Raw genomic sequence first — 23,004 nt, forward strand, 5'->3', positions numbered from 1 at the left:
GCAGGCTCTGCAGTAAAATCTAAGCTAAACATCAGTGTGTTTGACTTATTCTTTCAAAGCCAAGGTATCAGCTAAGTTTTATACTGTAGAGTCTGCAATATACAAAGTGGTCAGCTAAGCTTTATACCCCTGACCTGCCCCAGCAGGTTCCAGCTGGGGCTGGGATAGAGCTGGGGGAGGGCCACCTTTGCTCCTCCCCTGGCCACGACTTGGAGGCTAGGCTAGGCTGGAGCCAAGATTAGGGCAGTTCTCTCCTCTCCTGGCTGTGTCAGGTTCCCGGCAAGGTTCCCTCTAATTTTCCATCCATGTGCAGAATACATTTTATGTGCACTGAGGCATGTGCGGATGTGAACCGCCAGTAGAAACACATGCTGCCAGCTGTGGGTGCTCTGCTAATTAGCTGGGCAGCTTGAGAATGTCTCCTGGGTGTTCACCCCAGTGCTCAGCTTACAGGAAACACTGGTCTGCTGGTGGGTTCCTTGAGCAACTGCATGGCACTAAATAGGCAGCTGCATGGCCATGCAGCTTACAGGGAACTTAGAGCTTCTCCTAAGGAGTGGGAGACCTAACTGCTGAGTTATGGGATATTTTGAATGATGGAGGGGCTCCCTCCATCTCTCCAGATGAAGCTGTTCCACTTGGATAAATAATTAAATAGTCATTGGAGCTGGGTGTCCCAGATAGCTGTCTTAACCAGCAAGCTATAGAGTCCCTCTCACATAGTCTCTGGACAAATCTTTCTTATCCACAGGGAAACACAGCATTACATCAGCCTATCCCGATGGTTAGAGCACGTCTCTGAGGCTAGGTCTACACTACAGTTTTTGTACAAAAACCACACCTCAAAGCATTTTTGTGCAAGTAAAATGAAAGAACAGAGTTTTTCCTTCAACGAGGAATAACTCTTTGCACAAGAGCTCTTGCACGGACATAACCTCACTGTTTTGACATAAGGAATAGAAATCACCCCTTTCCAGAGTCTCTCTTTCTTCAGTATATTTCATCCAGTTGTTAAACATCATTATAAATGTACTTGAACAAAGAAACTACTGTAATTATGTAGCGTCCTCTGAACAGTCAGAAGAGAAAGAAAACAAAACAACCAAATCCAAACATGCACACACACCACAAAAGAATGATACCTAAGTACAATATTTGTCAGACAAGTGCATTTTCCCACATCCCTCAATTCTGTAAACTTTATAATCCTTTATAGCTAATCTCTTGCTACACTCTGCTATCAGCGGTGTGCACAAGAGCAAATAAAACAAAGTGTTCCACTAGTTAAATCTACTATGAAAATATCAATTAGATATGACAATGCAGGTTTAACAGCAGGCGGTAAATAACTTTACAGCATTGGCTATAACTGAAAACCAGGATTAGACAGCCAGAACAGTAAAGTAAAAAATACATTTAAATAAACTTTTAAAATGTGGGGGTTGAGGGTCAGAAACGTTTGTGAGAGTAATGTAAGTTTGTTGCATCTTGGACAACATAATTTTGAAGCTTCATTGGAGACTTTCAATAATAATGGAGACTATGTGAGTTAGCTAACGCTCAGTCATTTGGTCTGGCCCCTGCTCCTACAACATGAGTTTTTCAGTAGATCAATGGAATTCTTATTCATCCACTCACGTGGGTTACAAATTAATCTCAGAGGCAACCCGAGACATTTCATTCCCGGCAATACATTACACCTCTGAAGCAGCTTCTATCAAGCATCTGAAAGCACTTTACAACCATTCATTTAGCCTTACAATGTGCTGTGAGGTCATGAGCTAGTATTATCCCTATTTTAGAGATGGGGAAACTGAGTCACAGAGAGAGGGCAATCCCTAAGATCACACAGCAAATCAGTAGCAGACATGAGAAGACAACTGAGGTGTCATTGCTGCGTAACTAACCTATGAAATGGAAAATATCGCCATCTGCCTGACATTTCAATATCAAGACTTTGCAAGATAAGAAGCTTTCAGTACTTCTTTTGAAACGTTTTACGTGTGTTTTCAAAATTCTTCTTCCCCAAACGTACCAACTTACTTCTGAGGAACTTGCATTCAGTTGCTCAAACACTGCAATGGGATTGCCAGACAGGCTCAGCTATAACCAAGGTTTCCTGGTGCTGGATTTTCTATGAGCTGAGTTCATCTTGTGCACCATTGTAGGAAATTGGGGGGGGGGAGGGGACAAGCAAACGGCACTTCCTGAAGCTGCCCTACCTAGCTCCGTTCTTATTGCTCCAGGCAGGGGCGGATGAGAGTGCCGCGGGGCCCAGGGCAATGCCGCCAGGCCCCGGGCAGCAAAATTTCGCAGGGCTCCCCCCTTTGATACAGCGCATGCGCTGTGGTGCCAAGGCGCATGCGCAGGGCCTCGGGAAGCGCAGGGCCCGGGGCAGCCGCCCCGCTCGCCCTGCCCTAAATCCGCCGCTGGCTCCAGGTAGCACCTAGGCAATAGCTGAGCCTTGGAATTCTGCAGCCATGTCTCCTCCAGCCCGCAGAACATCTCCAGAGGCAGTGGCTTCTGGATGGGGGGCAATTGCAAAACCAGCTCAGTGCCTACCAGAGAGGCTACTTATGCGGAGATGCTGAGGTGGTTCCCCAGAGTTCTTGCTGCCTGACTGCCAGGACACAGCCAACACAATTCATCAGTGTTCTAGCAGCCTCCAGGCCCCTTTGGTCTCCATCCAAAACAAAGCATTTTTAACACAGAGTGTAATCAGTGCTTGTGAGATCCCTTGGGCATGGCCACTGTGTTTAAACCTGGAGGCTGTTTTACAAAAAGTTTCAAAAAAAAGTATTCATATGATTCCAGCACCAGATTGTGTCTTCGCTATTTATCATGTACCTGGATTCCTTTTGCCGTGCAAATAAATGCATACTATCAGCTTCAGGCCTAGCCCGGCAGGCATGAGATGACCCCTAGTGATAAAAACCTGCAAGCAGCGCTCAGACTAGGCAACAGAAGAGATTACATGCCCCTAAAATCAGCCTTGTCCTTGAGACAAAACATGGCTTTGATTGTTTCCAAAGTGTTTCCTGCTTCTTGATCTGTTTTCCTGTGGGCAGCCCTAGCACAGCAAATGGATTCTGGAAGCAGACACACAAGAGGCAAACAGGGAGGAGGGTTATTCCTCAGCGAGGTATGTGGATAAGCTAAGTCTACAGAAAACAGTTTCCTTTTCCCTTTTTGTTTTTCTCCCTTTTGCGACTCTTCCCACTCTGTCCTTCTGTAGCTGTCTCTGTAATTACCCCATTACTCTGTCCTTCCTAGGATAGTAGCTCAGGGGCCCTCAAACCTCTTCACTTTAGGACCTCACAGAACCATCACAAAATAAGAAGGAATCTCTTAGGCCCTTCATCAGCTGACTCTTCACTCTGCCCAGAATCATAGCAAATAAGACATTGGACGACAGAGAATAACTGCAGCACCATGTTCTGTTCTTCAGTGTCTGCACAAAACATAGGGATATATATTCATAGTGAATGATGTGTTTTAAATAGACAGACAAGTTGGATCCATCCAAAAATACTCATGCACACACTACACTGGTGTCTGATTGACCTGCTTTTGGTGAGTAACTGTCTGGATTAACCCTCTGAGGCTTTGAACCTTTGGTTCCAGGGAATCTAGATTGTTCAAATTTTATAACCTCCAGTCTTCCACTTCAAAATACTGAGGTAACACACACTGGGGTTATATTCTAGCTGAAAGGTCTGAAAGAGTATGGATGAGAAATTCTAAAAACAGGACCCAACATATCTTTCAATGGGATTTAGACAGGTGTCAGGAAAGCGGCTTCCTATGTTGTCATGTGGCTTGGATGTCTCATACAAGCAGGACCGCACTATGTGGCTGAGAGAGATTTAATTCTATCCAGCTTCTGGAGCCACTTTCTTCTGTAATTTGTCTGCTCAAGAAGGGGAAATAGTTCTTTGATTGCTCGGTGTTGGTGCTGCACTGGAAAGGCAAGGAAAGCAAACAGAAACCACAGATATTTCCTTATCTTGCTAGTCAATTATTAATTAGAGTTTCATTTTCAGCCATGCATTTGACCAGCAATCATAACTTCTGCACTATTCATTGCTTTGCTATATGTTCAGAACAGAAAACTTCCATGAACCTGGGGATGCATCAGGAGACGTCAGAAAGGGCAGCTAGAAGGGACACTCAACAGGAGCCAATACACAGTGGTCCTATTTGTTTCCCATGTAAATATAATTTACTCCCATAATGTGGTGTGCGGATCCTTTGTCACGCTAGAGAGAGGAGGGCCCTGAAGATTGCTACCCTTGTCCCACACTATTCCTAGGAGGCTGCCCCAAGACAGCCAACAGCTTTGGGTTTCAGGAATTTGTTCTGAGGTAGAGTTAAAGGCACCTTAAATGCAACCAAAGGTGAAAATAAGCTAGTGCACCTTAGTGTGGCGCCCAGGTCAGAGACTGGCCAGCTTAGGGCTAGGCTTTGGATGCTGCTATCACTTTGGGTTGTGTGGCCACAGCATATACAGGCTCCACTGCCCCAGGGATCTGGCAGCCAAGCAGCACAGTGGCCATATTCCCCACCCTGAGCTCCCTGCCTCCTACTCCCAATCCTGAGCCCCCCCACCTTCATGCCTGATCCTTCTACCCCCATCCCTGAGCCCCCACACCTGCCAACCCCCTATAAGTTACTTTCACCCCTGAATGCAACTGAAAGTATTTCATCTCAGCTCCTTAAAAGAAGAGGGGGCTACTCACTGGGATGAGGGGTGGAGAGGAAAATCAAGGGATTGTATGTATGTCAGGAGAGCATGATCTGGGGAAACAAAAGAAAACAAACCATAGGGGATAAATTTTATAAATTTACTGTTTGTAAAACAGTATGGAAGCAATGCAGTTAGAAGCTTCATTAAATCAGAACCCCTGCAGTGAAAGCCTAAATTTTCCACAGCCAGTGTACATATTCGCTCAAAAAATATACAAAAGAAAAACAATTCCAGCCCAGTACTATATTACACAATATAAGCTCCTTCTCGAACAGCATGAAAGCATCACACTTTTAGGTAGGGGCCATTCATAAAATAACCCAAAATAGAAAGTCCAATAGCTCTATCACTCACTAACATTAATGGAAAACTGGAAAGGCTTTTTAAACACCCTTTAAATGTTCACCCCTTTTGTGCCTACATTTAATTTTTATAAGGGGCTCCCTGGAGCAATCCTGGTCTTGTTTATATTTGACTTCACCACATTTTCTGCACGGGTGATGATGAAGTCACCACAGTAAAGATGGAGAACAGTTTACAGTTTAGTGAACAGAAAAAGCAGGCAGAAAACATGGGTCATTTTGACATGTAAATCGTGCTGACCTCTAAAACTGCCTGTCTGCTGAGTGTAAGGGGCTGACTACAGCCCTGGACTTGTTAATTCCACCTGTGTTTGAGATTTTTCTGGAAGCAGCAATCCAGGCTCTTTTACAAAAATAAAATAAGTTGCCAACAACCATAAATCTGTCTTCACACAGCCACAATTTATTACCCGTTGTTTACAAGAGAGATGACTGACTTGTCAAAGCTTTGCAGAAACGGATCCAGATCCTCAAGCTTGTTTAACTGTCTAGCTCCCACTGAAATCAATGAGAGTTAAGTGCCTGCACATACCTTTGAGGGTCTGGGTCAAAGACCTTTTCTGCTCCTGGTCCTACACGACTAAAAAAGGAACAACACATCTAACAATTAAAGCTGGAAAACAAAAAGAGGGGGAGCTCATCACTTTATAGATGCCCGTACAGAGAGAGAGAGAGAGAGAGAGAGAGAGTATGTGTAAGGTGCGAATGCTCTCCCCCAAGTAAGTGCCCATGTGTGCGTGTGTGTATGAGAGAGAGGGTGTGTGTGTGTGTATATATAAGGTGCGAATGCTCTCCCCCAAGTGAGAGTGAGAGTGTGTGTGTGTGTGTGCATGTGTGAGAGAGAGAGAGAGAGAGAGAGGTATGAATGCTCCCCCACAAGGTCCCCCAAGTAAGTGTGTTCTGTCCAGCTGGGGAAAGGCAGGAGAGGCACACACTGCCCGGGTGCCCTCCCCCATGTTTCGGCCAGCCAAGGGAAGACTGGGGGTGATTCTGCCCCCCTTCAAAAGCAAGGCTTGGGCTGGAGCTAGGCCTTGCTCTGAGGAGAGGAAATTAACCCCTGCCTTCCCCCGGCCGACCAGAGAATGGGGGAGGGAGCTCGGGTAGTGCGCTGTTCCTGCCTTTCCCCAGCCACTGGTTTGTACAGAGCTCTCTCTATAGGACTGTGCTACTTAGGGAGAACGTAGGGTTACTGAGCATGCTCAGGAGCTCTGCAGAAGCCCCTGTCCTTCCTATGTAGACGTTTCTGCTGGCTACATTTTATAGGGTGTTAAAAAGGGAGAAAAAGAGCTAAACAGAGGAGGGGGGTGAAAATTAACTGGGCGGGAGGGGGGAAGCAGCTTCAGGCAGGGTTAGAATTGGTGCTGAAGGCAAAATCAGGGCTGGTGGGGGGAACAGCAGCTGGTAAGCGCCGTTGCTGGAGCGACACGCAGGGCAAAGTCTCAGCACAGGCAGGACAGAAGGTAACTGCTATCAGCAGCATGGTCCTACAGGCAGCAGTTCTATATATATATAAAAAAAAAACCTGTATGTAACTATTACCTGTAGGATTGTGCTGCTTTGGTAGCAATATCTTATAAGAGCATTTCCTTATGATCATACAAATCAGTAACTGCTACTGGTAGCCCAGTCCTACAGGGAGCAGCTCTGTACTAACCACTGGCAGGAGCACACCTACATGGGGGATCATAGGGGAGGGGGTGCGTTCGCACCCTTGTGGTCCACATTTACAAAAAAGAGCACCCCGCATAGAAATTCCTGGCTGTTATAGTGTCAAAAGCTTTCTTCTGGAGGCTTCTCAGGAGTATGCACTGGCGGAGTCTAATACACAATCAGGGAAGGATGGATAGTCTGGCACCATTTTGGATCTTCGAGAGCTAGGTTCAATTCTCTATCCTACTATGAGCTTCTAAGTGCCCTTCAGCATGTCACTTATGGCCGGGAATTGCAGTGCTTTTCTTCCTGCACCAGGGATCACAGAATACATAGAATAGTAGAACTGGAAGGGACTTTGAGAGATCATCAAGTCCTGTCCTCTGCCTTCACATCAGGACCAAGTACCATCTACACGCATCCCTGACAGATCTTTATCTAACCTACTCTTAAATATCTCCAGTGATGGAGATTCCACAACCTCCCTAGGCAATTTATTCCAGTGTTTAACCACCCTGACAGGTGGGAAGCTTTTCCCAATGTCCAACCTAAACCTCCCTTGCTGTAATTTAAGCCCATTGCTTCTTGTTCTATCATCAGAGGCCACGGAGAACAATTTTTCTCCCTCCTCATTGTAACCCTCTTTTAGGTATTTGAAAACTGCTATCATGTCCCTTCTCAGTCTTCTCTTTTCTAAACTAAACAAGCCCAATTCTTTCAGTCTTCCCTCAAAGCTCATGTTTTCTAGACCTTTAATCATTTTTGTTGCTCTTCTCTAGACCTTCTCCAATTTCTCCACCTCTTTCTTGGAATGTGGTGCCCAGAACTGGACACAATACTCCAGCTGAGGCCTAATCAGCACAGAGTAGAGCGGAAGGGTAACTTCTCGTGTCTTGATGAAGAACAACTGCTCTGAATGGAGCAAACAGGGAGCACTGGATGCAGATTCCAATTTGTTCAGTGCATGATCTAAGCTGGAAGGCTCTGAGAGTGGACGAAGTGCTGCCTCCATTAAAAGGAAATGGAGTCTGGCTGCTCTGCCTTTTTGGGGACAGAGCTTTAAACCCCTACCAATATGGCATCTGTCATGAACACATGATCCCCCCCAGGCACTTAAGACAGGAGAGGTGAGGATCTCTCATAGGCACAGACCCTGGTACTGGCACCCAGGTGGGACCTGGTGAAACAAACACCTTAAAATCTAAAACCTTACTTACTAAATATGACTTTTATAAGCTCTAGGCAAAAATGGGAACTAGATAGGAGAGGTAGGCGGAAAAGACTTGCAAACACACAGGCTCCAACAACCATCTCAGGGGGTAAGGAGGAACTCAGGGAGCTCAGGGGCAGCTTCACCCCTTATGCCTCTACATAGGAGCACCAGGGAGCCGAGAGTGCTCCTGCCACCCTGATAGATACTGCTTGGAGGGAAAAACAGCCAACAACTGGGCACAGGATGTGCACACGCCTATAGTGGAATAGAAATGGGCAATCACTCGGGCTAAGTCTACACTACAAAGAAAAGTCGGGAAAAGTATCTTTTTCCACTTTTCTTCCAAAAGAGGCTTTTCTGACATTTGGCCCATCTACACAGGGCCAAATGTCGGGGAAAAAAAGCCTCCTTCAGAATACCCCTTCTTCTTCATAGAATGAGGTTTACAGGGATTCAGAAAAGCAGATGCATTTTTTCAGTAATTTTTTTCAGAAAAGCAGTCGCGTTCTTTCGACGCAGCAGAGTGTTTCCGGGATACCTTCCGTATCCCAGAAAAGCTGTATAGTCTAGACATACCCTCAGAGAGGGTATGAGGCGTTATGAGTGTAAATCCCCTTGTAGAAGCTCTGGGAAGAACAATTGTGCAAACAGTGCTACAGCTGGCCCTCCTGATGCAGAACTGTGTAATCTGCATCTGTGTACCAGGGGGTGAATAAAGCCAACTGGAAGTCTTGCCACTAAAATATAAAGGCAGCATTTGCAAATTACAGAATGATTCTAATATATACACCAAAAAAGAAATGCCTGAAATTAAAAAAAAAAAAAAACCATTGTCTATTAAAAAAAAAAAAAAAAAGAAGAAGTTCTGAGGCACTTCTCTAATATTTTTCATCCAAAGATGGAAAGGTGTTTCAAGAGTGTTAATAAGCAAAACTATCATCTGTGTTAGCTCCAGTTGGTCTGAGTTATATAGTATCACTTCATTCAGTCCAGAAATACAGCCATCTCTGGCCTTATCTACGCCATCACAGGCTGTCGATCTATGCCACTTCACCAAAACGAGAAGAATAAGCGATGTCCACGGGACGGCATCAGCTGTTGACTTACTGCAGTGAAAATACTGTGATAAGCAGACCTACGTTATTCATGTAGTTGAAGTACCAGAGTTGACTGGAGACCACATAGTGGTCAATTTATGGCTTCTTACACCATAAATCAACACCTGCTGGATCAATTGCTGCCTGTAGTGAAGACATGTCCACTAAGACAGAATGCAATGGTGGTAGTAAAGGGCAGGAAATAGCGAAGAATCACTTCCTAAGATGCTGAATTAACCATTGCCCTGCCCTTACACACGTCACAGCTGTCTGTCTTGCAGGTTATCCTAAAAAGACAGTACTTCTAACTGTGCAGCACCTGCTAACACTGTGCAGAAGCATTGGTTTTAGCACAAATCCAGAGGGAAGAATACTCCCTTCTGAATCATTAGCATTGTTTCCTGCTTCAGCTTGTCACTCTTGGGAGATGAACCCACCTCTGTCAATCATGCTCAGAATTGTCAACCCCAAGGATTCAAAAATCATGGGTCAGGCCCTAACAACCAAGAGAAAATATAAGATTTTGTAAGAATAATATTTTAGGTTCTTTTCTCTGAGCCCTTAGGGTATGTCTACACTACAAAGTTAACTTTAATAGGCGCTACACATACAAACCGCTAGTTCGAACTTAATTTGAACTAGCGGAGCGCTTAATTCGAACTAGGTAAACCTCATTCTATGAGGGCTAACACCTAGTTCGAATTAACTAGTTTGAATTAAGGGCTGTGTAGCCACTTAATTCGAACTAGTGGGAGGCTAGCCCTCCCCAGCTTTCCCTGGTGGCCCCCAGGCTGGATGCGGTTCACCAGGGTCTATTACCGGAAGTGCACCTCTTTAGAATGTATTCTGCACTCCTACTGTGTTACTTTAATGACACTAATCTTCAGTGGTGGAATGAACATAGAATGATAGTGATGCAGAAGAGGAGAGCTTGCCCACTGGGATGCAGTACAGGTTGGACCTCTCCGGTCCGGCACCCCCGAGACCTGAATGGTCCCAAATGAGAGAATTTGCTGGACTGGGGTAGGTCCCTTGCTACCAGCCCCCTAGCCTGTCTCCCCTCCCTGATGCCAGCCCTAGCCACCCCCCTTGCCGGGCTGCTGCAGCCCCAGCAGCCCAGACTGCCGCGTCCTGGCTCTGCCATCAGAGCTGCTGCGGATGCTGCATCCCTGGTCCAAACCCCACAACCGAGGCTGCTGCACCCCCAGCCCTGCTACTGGGGATGTTGTGGCCTTGACTGTGCTACTGGGGCTTTGGCTCCGGTCCCAGCCCCAGTGCCACTGGGCTGCAAGCTGCCAGCCCTCGTGCCACTGAGGCTCCAAGCCAGGACTTCCTGGTCCACACACACAGGAAGCGGGAGTGCTGGTTTTTGGAGGTCCAACCTGTATAGTTCTTTATCCTTCAGCTTCATATAGAACAAACTGGGGCTGCTACCCAGCCTGGTGAAGAAGATTTAAATCAAGCATAAAGTGATTGAACACAACTATTCAATGAGCAGATAAAAGAGAATTAACAGGCACATTAACGGGAGAGATTGGATTCTCTTTTTCATTCATTTATTTTTACAATTAGTACTCTATTCAAGATTTTTTCATTCACCCATAACACTCAAAAACTTATACTGTGTAGCCTGCATTAATGTATGCTCAAGAAAGCAGAATAATTAAAAAAAACAGTAAAATGCTGAACAAAAATATCAAACACTACCTGTAAAATCCTTAAATCACCCATCAGAGATATTACCTTACAATGTTATTTTCATTGCTTGGCACCGCCAGGGCTACAGATGGTTGCTACGAGTCTTCACTTCAAAAACTAGGTCAGTGGACGCACAAACACAGAGTAAAAATTAAAAAAAAAAATCCTGTTTCTCTCTCTCTTTCCCAAGATTGTCCAAATATCAGCAGCCTGACAGGCACAGAATCACACTGCTGGAAAACAACTCCTAACGATAGTCATCACAGATATCGTTACACTGACGAGTAAGTCAACCTAGTTACTAAGGCAGAAGATTGAAATACTGATCTCACAGGCATACTTATTCATTTCTCATTTGAATCCTTCCAACTCAAGTTAATCCCTGATCACTGCATTAGAGCCAGAGCATGTTATAACTATTCAGCATTTTCTACCCCTTAGTTAATGTTTTTACAGGACTTCGTGTAGATGTATGGCAATATTAAATGTCTATTTAACAAGCCTTGCAAATGCATCATGGGCTAAATCCCAAGATTCTCACTAGGTTTTTGAATATTCTTCACTCAGGCAAAGCTGCAAGGAGTGTTTGTCTCTATTAAAATATAATAAACACAAAAAGCCTTCTCCCTTGCTTTGTCTGCAATGATGACCAAAACAACAACAACAAAAGAACAGTGTTCTTACAATGGTGACTAAATGCCCCACTTGAGGTAGGAACTCGATTTGCTAGCCACTGCACAACTATATGGGGTGTGTCTATACTCACATTAGCTCTCACAGAGCTAGTGTACTAAAAACAGTAGTAGTAGTAGTTGGGGTAGAACTGGCAGTAGCTATTGGTAGCATAGACTAGCTGCCCTGAAGACACTGTTGGGTACAGGCAGGTTAGTGCTCAGCATGTCACTGCTTGTTGCTGTCCAAGCTACACTACTGTTGGAGTGCCCTAGCTCACCTCTAGCTCACCAAGAGTAATCAGCCACAGAGGCACATCAAGTCCAGGGATGGGCAATAAGCAACCTGCTGTGGTTTGCCTGGGTTAGCCCCCGAAGGGCCGCTGGACGTTTTACTTACCTCTGCATCGCAGGTACAGCCACTTGCAGCTCTCGTTGGTTGCGGTTCACTTCTCCCAGCCAAAGGGAGCTGCGGGAAGTGGTGTCCCAGTCCGCACTGCTTCCTGAAGCTCCCATTGGCCAGAACAGCAATCTGTGGCTAACCCTGGTGAACCGCATCCAGCCTGGGGGCCGCTTACTGCCCACCCCTTCCCTAGGCACTTTAAAATCTAAATGGACAAAACAAAGAGTGAGAAGGTACAGAGAGGGGACGCGACATGGTCACACAACCGCTCAGAAGAGAATCCAAGTCTTTTGACTTCCAGGAGACAGTGCTGCCATCCTTTCCGCCTCCCGGTGAATATTATCCATGCATGTAACGGAGAATGGAGGTAGGTGGATTCACAGATACACAGAAGGTGAAAAGAAGGGTCTTGTCACCTGTAAGGTCACCGAGAACTCTGCAGAGTTGCCAGCTCTGCTCCTTTGCACAATGAAGCTCTTGCCAATATGAGTAAAGTGAAACACAGAGCTTTCGTAGGGTTGAGTCAGACAGTGGAACGAACTGCCCCAGAACGAATGACCCTTACAAACCTCCCCACCTTCCCCACCAAGGTCCAGGTGCATTTGTTCAAGCCGCCTTCTCGACCATAATCAGATAGCAAAATGATGTTTAATAAAACCTTGTAAAACTCTTCCCTGCATACATACTTCTCCCACTGGGGAGAGGATGAAAGCTAAGCCAGAAGAGACAGATGTCAGGATATGTCTATTAGGGCTGGAAGGTGCGTAAGGAGCTATAACTGCACTAGTTCTGATTGAGCTCGCACCCCAAAACCAAACGTGTATAGACAGCAGTATGAGGGGTGGGAGGCTTGAGACCCTAAGTACCATCCTGGCCAAGACCTGTTCTGGGTGGCTAGATCATGACACTGCTCATGGTAGCTACACTTCTGTTTTTAGCTTGATCAGAGCTAATGAGAGTATGTCTCCTTCAATTGGAATTTACACCTGCCAGCTACAGGGCAGATACACCCTCCCATACTAAATGCGCTGCAATCCATTTGTCTCTCTTCCCCATATCATAATAAAGTGAAACATGCAAACCAAGAGAAGGATGCTTTATTTCCCCCAGGAGACAAGGACCCAGCTGCAGAGGTGCAATAACAACTAATGCCTGCTTTTATCATGAAGTATGCACTCCTTTCTTTGAATGCAAAAATAAATAAATAAATAAATAAATAAATAAATAAAGAGGGCTTCTGTTCCCGTGTTGATATAGTTACACAGCCAGGACAGAGCCCAGCTCTCTGTTTTCTCTCACAACACTCAGGCACAATGGTGTGCTTATTACAGGCAGCCTAAATAAATAATACTGCCATCAGATGTAAGAAAGGGAGGGAGCATTACAATATTACGTTCGAAAACCAGAACTTGGTACCTTTTCCTACTGAACAAACAAGGCTTAGCCCAGTATGCTTTGGAAACATACCAACTCAGAAAATGGTCTGATCTAGTAGTCCTTTCACAGGCAAAAATTCCACTGATTCAATAGGGTTACACCATTTATCCCATCTGAGGATCTGGCCCATTTGCTGACTGAGAGCAGATGTTTCTTACTTTACATATGTTTTATTGGTGCTTCCTTGACTACAGGGGGGAGTTTTGATTGTATAAGGACAGCAGTATCTGGCCCAATTTCTCTCTTGAATGCAGATCTGACTCATTAATCTTTTGAGGACTGTGGGCATATCTTCACTTTCTGCTAAGCATTCATTTGGCTGGCAGTCTGGAAAATACCAGTTAATCATTTAAAGTTTGGAATTTCTCTGAACTTCAGAAGACATAGGGTGGGTAGAGCAACATACAAAACCATTACATTCCCCACTTGTCATCTTTGTGACCCTGACCTATAAAATGCGGGGTTATGTGTTTAACATTTATGTTTTACTAAGAAGAATTTCTTTTCACTAACTAAAAATGTCAGTGCCAGCCAAGTACCTGGTACCTGTTCCAATAAGAGTGTTGGGAAGTTTTGTGGAAGAAACACAAGATTAAGTTCCAGGAATGTAAATAATGAGGAACAAATAACATTAACAGAAAAACAAGGGACATAAGGATTTGACTTTTGTGGACATTGTTTTTTACATTTCAGAAATGTAATATATGTTATAATTGGTTCACTATATTTTTAGTTTCACTACTTAATGTGTGAAGGAACACTACAGTTCTATAGAAGATATACAAGGAAATTAAAGTTGAAAGTCTCATTTACTTTCTCATGTAATAACAGACACAATGACTGAATATTTTACATTCAATTGACAAGACTTGCTAAACTTGCAGGTGTTATCAATTAAATAGAAAGAAACAAGAAAGATTTGACAAGAGTTAGTCCAACTACATTTCAGGCAAAATTTCCAATGAGTACTTGAAAAACTTCGTGGGACTAAAAATGCTGTCCAAATATGAAAAAATATAAATTTTTAAATGTAAAATTTGGGAAGGACATCTGTTAATAGGAACAACATAAGGTTTTACATGTGCAAATGGATACATAAATGGCACTTATCTATAGATCTTACTTCACTTACATTACACAGGGATCTAACTTCAGAGTTACAAAATAATTTGTTCAATGTCTGACAACGAGTCAGTGACCAATCTGGGAATAGACTGCATGCTTCCTGGCTCCCAATCCCATGTCCTGTCTACATAGTAATCTGGGCTAGAAGGTAACATGTTGAATACATGTTTTGTGAGAACATTTTCAGAGGTTCATTAAAAATAAGCCCCAAATCTTCCGATTCAGAGACTTAAGACCTCAGCACTCAAATCCACATTTATTAACTTAAACAGAGAGTTTTCAGAGTTGCTGAGCACGGATATTGTGAGCTGTTCTCATGAAACTTTGGCCAAAACTATGGAAATTAGCATTGATATTACATACCTGAACTTCTTTAATCATACAACTGCATTCTGCATGACATTTTGTTTAGAAATCTAGAATGATACAAAATTAACATGGCACATATTGAATGCATTAAAATCAGACTAATTGCTAGGTCAGCAACTCAGCAACACTACAGAAGCATTCTGAAAAGTTATGCCACTTATTAGGTGACTTAATATGGATTTAGGTATCTAATTATATATCCTATGTCTGTGGAAGAGCTTCCATATATCTTCTACATTCTATGCCACGAGGTCTGCCATTTGGAATATGTGAACAGATGGGAAGAGAGGAAGGGTAGAGGAGAAATAGATAAATCATGGAATCATTCTCACCCATGTAATTCTAGGCTTGGTTATGTCTCAGCATCTGTCTGCAGTGTGTGATTCCTCATCCCCTGCTGGAAAACACCACATGACAGCAACAGGAGCCAGACTGACTGAGTAGCAGATGCTACTTGTAGAAAAAATAAACATTCTCTGGTTCAAAGAGCTCATTTCATTCAAGATATTGTGAGCTGTTCTCATGAGACTTTGGCCAAAACTATGGAAATTAGCATTGATATTATATACCTGGACTTCTTTAATCATACAACTGCATACTGCATGACATTTTGTTTAGAAGTCTAGAATGATACAAAATTAACATGGCACATATTGAATGCATTAAAATCAGACTAATTGCTAGGTCCCAAAATATAGTTGTAAATGAGGGCTCATCAGTGTATTTCTAATGGGGTGCCGCAGAAGGGACTCAGTTCCTGGCCCTTTGCTTTTTAGCATTTTTTTTCCAATGACCTGGAAGAAATATAACATATCACTGATGGATGGACAGAAAAATCGGATGAGTGGTAAATAATGAAGAGGGCCGGACATAGTTATGGAACAAGCTTGATGATTTGGTAAACTGAGCATAAGCAAATAATTTGTGTTTTACTACAGGCAAGTATAATAATATACATCTGTGTCCAGTTCTGGCATCTTCTGTTCAAGAAGAATGTGGTAAATAGGAGAGGGTTCAGAAAAGAGCCATGAGAATGATTCAAGGATTAGAAAATCTGCCTTAGAGTGATAGACTCAATGAGAGGAAGTTAAAAGGTGACTTGATTACAGTCTACAAACACATGCTTGGGGAACAAGTATTTAATAATGGTTCTTCAGTCTACCAGAAAAACATATAACAGGATCCATTGACTGGGAAGCTGAAGCTACACAAATTCAGATTGGCTATAATGCTTACATTTTTAATAGTGAAGGTAATTAACTGCTGAAACAACTTATCAAGTTCCTGGTGGATTCTCTAGCATGCGTCATTTTTAAATCAAGATTTTTTTAAATATGTTCTTGTTCAAAGGAAGCTATTTATTTTGGGAACTTCTATACCCTATGCCATAAAGAAAATCAGACTAGATAAGCACAATGGACCCTTCTGGTCTGGAATTCTGCGAAACTGGGTTAAATTCAGAGGAATCTTGTGTGTTGTGAAAAAAGGAAATTTATATTTGTTCTTACCAAAAAATATCTGTCACTCTTCAGATTCCGAGTGACATTCTTAGCACATTTCTCAGATATGAAGAAGAGCTTTGTGTAAACTTGAAAGTGTGTCTCTCTAACCAGCAAAAGTTGGTCCAATAAAACATGTTACCTCACCCACCATATCTCTATAAATCATGCATACACACACATTTACAAGAAGAAAAGCACAAAAACTCAGGCAGTTGCCACAGTCCATGGCAGAAGGCCACCCTCAGTAGCTACATAGCAGACTACCCTGCAAACATGCAGAGATGTGACTATGCAGGGCCTTTATCAAGAATCCTGGAAGAGTTAATGAGGGATGGTATACATTCTCATGCAGAAACACTTACCACCCTATGGCCTCTGCACATAGACTCCCAAGCATTTGACTCCTATCCTCAGAGGAAGAGTGCTTGGGGTGCATTTCCATGGGATGTTCACAGCCAGAATTTGGACTTTTTGGCAGCACATCTGAGCATGTTTGGCACCCATTTGGGCACATTTGTTAGTTTTTATAGTGCCATCGGACTCCTTGTTGTTTTCAGAATGTGGCCCATAATATAATTTTCATTTCACAAACTCCAAAGGAAGTCCAAGCATGAAGGAGGATGGACAACCATCTGGTGCCTAACAGATCTATATGTGGACCAGAGCAAAGCCTTCACATTGCAATCGAATTGTCTTACATAAAGTCATATAAAATAGCCTTGTTCAACAGCAGAGAGGGATTTTAAGGAGGGAAGTATGAGCAGGTGCAAATTGAACATTTGCCATTAGCAGAAAGACCACACTATTTGTGGATTAGACATAAACATGAATAGCATGAGATCAGCTGATCTTTAATGGGAAAGGTCCTTAAACATAAATCCTCCAGTAATGTGGAACATGTGCGTACTGCTGTTGTGGAGAATTAGTAGGGGAGATTTTTTAGCTTCAATGAAACAAATATTCCAGATGCAAGCTGAGCTGTTAGTTTTTCAAATTCTCATTTGGCATATGGTATAGCAGAGAGTTTATGTTCTCTTGAGATATCACACAGCTGATGTTCTGAGCATGCCAAAGTGGGGTGCGTATCACATACCATGATCTGGATGAGTCTCCTTATTAGACCAAATGGGAACTGGTGATATTGTTTCCTTAAAAGATTTACAAATCTGGAGAGCCAATGAGAGCAGTTTGGAAAATTGAGAAATGAGTTGTGTCTCAGAACCCCTGTTTGTTCAGGGGGATGTTGTCAATTATGTACAAAGCACCATAGAATCTTTAACTCCTGTTGCTTTGCAAAATACATTCTTAAATAGGGTCATTCTGGTTAGAAGCATTTCAAACAGCAACATATTTATCCACAGCACTAACACTGAATCAAAATCCTTCAGATGAACACCACAAACTTGGATAGCAGTCATGCTTAAAATGGATGGGCAAAACCAAAATTCTGGATCCCAAACCACTAAATTCTGGAGGCATCAAGAGTTTCTGATCTGAATTTTGTGGCTTGATACTCTCTCTATTACCCAGGCCATTGCACAGATAACCTTAATTCTGCCATTTCTTAACTTCTGAGTGCTTGACTTTGCCACCTTAATAATATTTTAGTGTGGTTTTTGTGTGTGTAATATATACTAGAACACACACCCATTCTCTTTTCAAGTTTTCACAGATTATGCCTAAATTATTTTCAAGTTAGTAAATACAACAAAATTACATGACAGTTAACATTTCTTGGTGTATAACACAATGGCTAAGTTTCCTCATCTTAGTAGTGTCATTCAATGGTAGTCCTTTCAATGATGTGGAGTGGAGGAACTCACATTTTAAATCAATTTAATATTACAAATCTGCAACAGTGAAATGAATGTGGTCAAGTGAACCATATTTGTGTATGAGAGAAAAATGAGGTATCAGTTACATAATACCATATACATGGTCTTACACAGTTCCGCTGGAGGATGGGTCACACATTTCCAATAATAATGGGAATAAAGGGGTGAAAGGGACCTCAAAGGGTCATTTGGTCCAGCCCCAAATTGAGGCAGGACTAAGTACACTTAGACTCTCTGTGATAAGTGCTTGTCTAACCTACTCTTCAAAAGTTCCACTACAGCCTCCACTGTAAAGCTATCCGAGAGTTTAACTATCCTTGTAGTTAGAAAATTTCCCCTACTTTCTAATCTAAATCTTGCTTGCTGCAGATTGAGCCAAGTACTACTGAGTGGACATGGAGAATAATTGATTGCCATTCTCTGTATAACAACTCTTAACATATTTGAGGACTGTTATCAGATCTCTCCTCAGTCTTGTTTTCTCAAGATTAAATATGACTTGTCTTTTAACCTTTCCTCATGGATCTGGTTTTCTAAACCTTTTATCATCTTTGAAATGTGCAAAACACAGTCTAGCTGATATAAAAAAGGAAAAATAGAATTACTCTGTCATTCAGATTAACATGTAGACACTTTCCTGGAGCTTTAGGTAAGCAGGTCAGAGATCCCTAGAAAGCCAGCATTTTGTCACAAGATGAATCTCTTTAATAATTTCTTCCAACAACTGTCTGTCTTATTCCTGAACCACCACATATGCAAACATATTCACCTTTCTCCACAAAACCTCAAACACAGCACCTGCATAGTAGCAAAAATCTGACAGATCTTACCTGGAGTCCAACGCACAGGCAATAACTGTACAGTAGTTTCTAAACATTTTCTTTATGAGCTACAGAAACTGAAGATGTAGATACCCTTTCCCATCAAGAGACCAACTCATCCAGATCAATTATTTTGTTCTAATCCCTTTCTCATCATTTTATCTGGGTTGTTTTCTTATCAATATCTTTTTCAATCAAAATTGTATCTATATATCTTGGAAACTAAACTAAACTAGCTTGCTCCGCTGTCTTTAAAGGTCTAGGCAAAGCCACCTCATATCCAGATTTCATAATAAAATACTTACCTTGTAAATACTGAAACTATGAGATTTTTATAGTATATGCATTATTTCATACCTCCTGACATGATTTTAAAGCAGTACAAGAACAGATGTCTGAACTGAGTGATCTCATTCCCTGCTCTCACCTACGAGAGGTCACTCTGATATTTTCTAGACAGAATTTCCAGATCGTTAAAATTTAGAAAATTTGTCCAAAGCGACAAAGGCGGCATGGATGAATGGGTGACTTTTTTTTTTGGTGACCTACATTTCTTTTTAACCGGACAATTGGTACAAAGAGCTATAACTGAGCCCCGCTCATGTTCAAGTTTTGCACGGCATTTGGATGATGTACTGCGAAGCCAAATGCCACATCTTTTAATTGTGGTGCAAAATATAATGAAATAATAATAAGGCAAGTTAGGAAAAGTTGTCCACCCCACTTTGTAGGCTTAGTGAGAATTTTACAACTCAATTTTGTCTTTTATGTTTCCATATGAATTTTAATAGCACACCTTACCATGATTTTAATGTCATGTCAGAGATACAAACAGAAATGCACTGAAGCAAAAACAGTAATTTTGAGAGGACATTAATCTTAATGGTGGCTACCTTACAGAGCCAAGAAATTTCATTTTTTTTTCCCATTTCCTCCTAGTCTTTTATTATTTTTTCCACATTGGAGGCTAATTTGCATTTAAAAGATTTTAAAGGCCTGCTCCAAAAGCCCACTGAAGTCAATGGAAGCCTTTCAATGGACTTTGCATCACACCCTAACTCAGCCAGGAGGAAATGGAGAAGAAGTATGCAAAGCAATTTATCTTTCACGTACTATTGAAACTAATGTATCTCTATTTTCATGAAAGTTTACATTTCTACAGATTCTATTGTGGAAATAATAATGAAAAATGAAGCAAAGAACACCGATAAACTGAAGAAGGCCATCAGACAGAGATGATGTATGGTCCCCCTTGATTGTATGGTTTCCTTCTATGACAATCAATTCTAGGCATTGAAATCAGTATTTTTGCCTTGTCCTTAAAGGCTCAGATCTTACACAGCTATAAATTGACATGATTTCATTAATTTCAGAAGAGCTTCATTGTTTATAACAGCCAAACTTTACTGGTAACTAAATTCAAACATTATTGAAAAGTTTATAAAAGCACTGCTTATCAATGCGGGGGAGGGGAGGAGAAAGGTTTATATCTATTATTTTAAAGGCCTGAAATGTTTTCATTGTGTTAATAGGTCTTCTCCCCCCCTACCTCTTTAAATTAGAAATCTGGGTCTTGGTCAAGAAAACTCTGTTAAATTAATACTTATTTGCAAAGTCAAACACTCCTAAGTTAGGAAATATCAGCATTAAAGTTGCCTGCATAACCTTAATTGGGCCCCCTGGAGCCTATGAATTTAGTTAAATTACATTGTCACATACTATTATTTCTATAAGGCCCCTTCCCACACCCTGTCTCTTCCCCACGCTGGCTGTGAGAGGTTTGAGCATGCTCAGTGAGGATGGACTCTGCAGGGATTTTAGCTGCTAAAAATTTAAAAAAGTCTCTGAGTAAGAGAAAACTGCAATTATAACTTGGCCAAATTGGGCAGATTTTCATAAGGGACAGCAAAAAAAAAAAAAAAAAACCCCACAAGAGAGCACTAGAGCTGTCCGAATAAAAAGCTGTCAGAATTTTCTAACAGGTGCAAAACAAAATATTTTCCCTAGTCGCCTTCTCTGAAGCTGTTTTGGATTAAGTTTAAAAAAAAAAAAACAATAAAATACATAAGCCATGGGAAATTTCAACCTAAATGGTAAACATCTGGCAAATGAAGACAGGGTCTTCTAATAGGAGGCATCAGACAATCTTAATAATAGGAGGCAATACCAACCCAACGTATAATTATGCCTACTGTGGGCCAGATTCTGATACCCTTACTTAGTGAAGCCACTGGTGGATTTAAAGTGTTACTCAGCATGAGAAAGATATCTGGATCTAGCCTGCTGCATGTTATAATTTGTGCCTAAACTCCAACTAATGCAAAATGACAGCCAAAATGGATCTCTTTTTAAAAAAGAGGTACCAAGATATTTTAAAAGTTCGCATTTCAATACTTTGTTTTGACATTTTGAAATTCTGTGTAGTTTATTTTTAAAACATTTCTAGTGTGAGAAAAAAAATTGCAAAGGACAAACTAACTTGGAGCTCTTAGTATGCATTGTTTTCCACAATGTTATGAAGAAATATTTGTTGTTTCCACTAAGTACTGCTCAATCCCTGTAATATTGTTGCACCATGCTGCTATTGAAAGTTATTTTTGAGAGGAGCATCTTTTTAATGGGTTTCTGCACAATAGGAACAGAAATTTCAAGGCCATTATTATTCCTGTGATTTGATAGAAAATAAGACTTTAAAATGAGTAATAAAAGTTGAAACCAGTTACTGAAAGGAGTATACAAACAAAGCCACCTTGCTGCTCATCTAATATATCATAGTCATATCATTCCAGCACGTTCTGAACTGTTAAAGGATTGTTTTCATTTATAAAATATAATCTCACTATATAATATCATTTTTCTAAAACCTCCTTGGTTGTTAACAGACAGTACCACATTTTCTGATAGTGTAATTATTTGTTTATACTGCTAAACTGACAAACTCCACATATGACCAGGAAACAAACAAAACAGAACACACTATTTTCTCCCTCTTCTTGGAAAAAGACTTAAAAAATTATGAATAGTCGTGCAGCACCTTAGAGACTAACAAAAGCTGTAGTGCATTGTTAACTTTTTGAGTAATTCAAATGCAACAGGTTGGCTTAAAACATCGATTTTCCCAAACATTCCAGATGCTCCAAACATGATGAAGGATCATGGAACTTTACATTGTCTCATCACATCCATGGCCTTTCTCCCGCCTCACTCCAGCATCGTTAAATTCAGCTACCTTTCTAGTTTTCCTTTCACCTTCACATTGGCAAATTACCTCCAGCAGTGCACACACATTTACAGTCATTTGAATCAACCAGTGTAATTCATATAAGTCAGTCATCATCATGAGCATTCTTCAAATCAGTCTCTGGCTGTGTCAACAATAATTGCAAAGACACAACAGCCCCGAGCCCTGGCAGAAAACAAACATTTACCTGCATCTCACTACTTGACGGGTCTCCCTTTGTGCTTGTTTCGAACACCAGCTGGTCTTTCACTAACTTGGGCAGACAATGCTGTTTGCCTTGCCGTGCCAGCACGTAGCAAAGGCTTGCTATTAGTCCTTTACACAGACACAGGCAGATTAGACAGAACTCTTTCCAGTTAGCCTCAGCCACAGATTACACTCCTACAGTTTCTGCAGTTCCCCTAGCTACTTTCAGACAGTAAAGGTAACTGGAAGAGCTCCCTGTCCAATCAGATGAGGGGAGGTGGGGTTAGAATAATGATCCTGAAGCTCTGGCGTCAGAGTAGAAGCATTTCAGCATGACCCAGATCTCCTCATGAAAAAGGAGGGGGGAAAGCACAGGCCAGCTCTGGGCAAAAGAGTAACAGGCAATTTATGCCACTGATTACAGGAGTAAAGTGAAGATTCAGTTGGCAGTTAGAATCTTCAAGGTACAAAAACAGCATTTAGTATAGCCACATGTTCATAACACCTTCACTTCAGAGAGGGAGAAGCAGAGCTAAGGAAGGAACCTCATGGCTGTGTCTAGACTGGCAAGTTTTTCTGCAAAAGCAGTTGCTTTTGTGGAAAAACTTGCCAGCTGTCTACACTGGCCGCTTGAATTTCCGCAAGAA

General features: G+C 42.0%; 1 protein-coding gene across 3 annotated transcripts in view; it reads right to left on the reverse strand.

The window, feature by feature from the left end:
* The window catches only part of SHROOM1 (shroom family member 1), an 81,423-nt gene that overhangs the window by 49,395 nt on the left and 9,024 nt on the right, over positions 1-23,004 (reverse strand). Inside the window, exons 1-2 of one of the 3 annotated variants that reach the window (XM_075900335.2) lie at positions 22,359-22,573; positions 4,740-4,797 (exon numbers count right to left, since the gene is read on the reverse strand). The exons of 1 other annotated variant lie outside the window; for it this stretch is intronic. The gene's annotated coding sequence lies outside the window, so the exon portion shown is untranslated. Of the gene's footprint in view, positions 1-4,739; positions 4,798-22,358; positions 22,574-23,004 lie in introns of those variants that run through there. One more of the 3 variants, XM_075900333.2, reaches the window with a different exon arrangement.

This window comes from Pelodiscus sinensis, chromosome 16 (assembly GCF_052426305.1).
Source record: "Pelodiscus sinensis isolate ZL-2025 chromosome 16, ASM5242630v1, whole genome shotgun sequence".
NCBI classification, from domain to species: Eukaryota; Metazoa; Chordata; order Testudines; family Trionychidae; genus Pelodiscus; species Pelodiscus sinensis.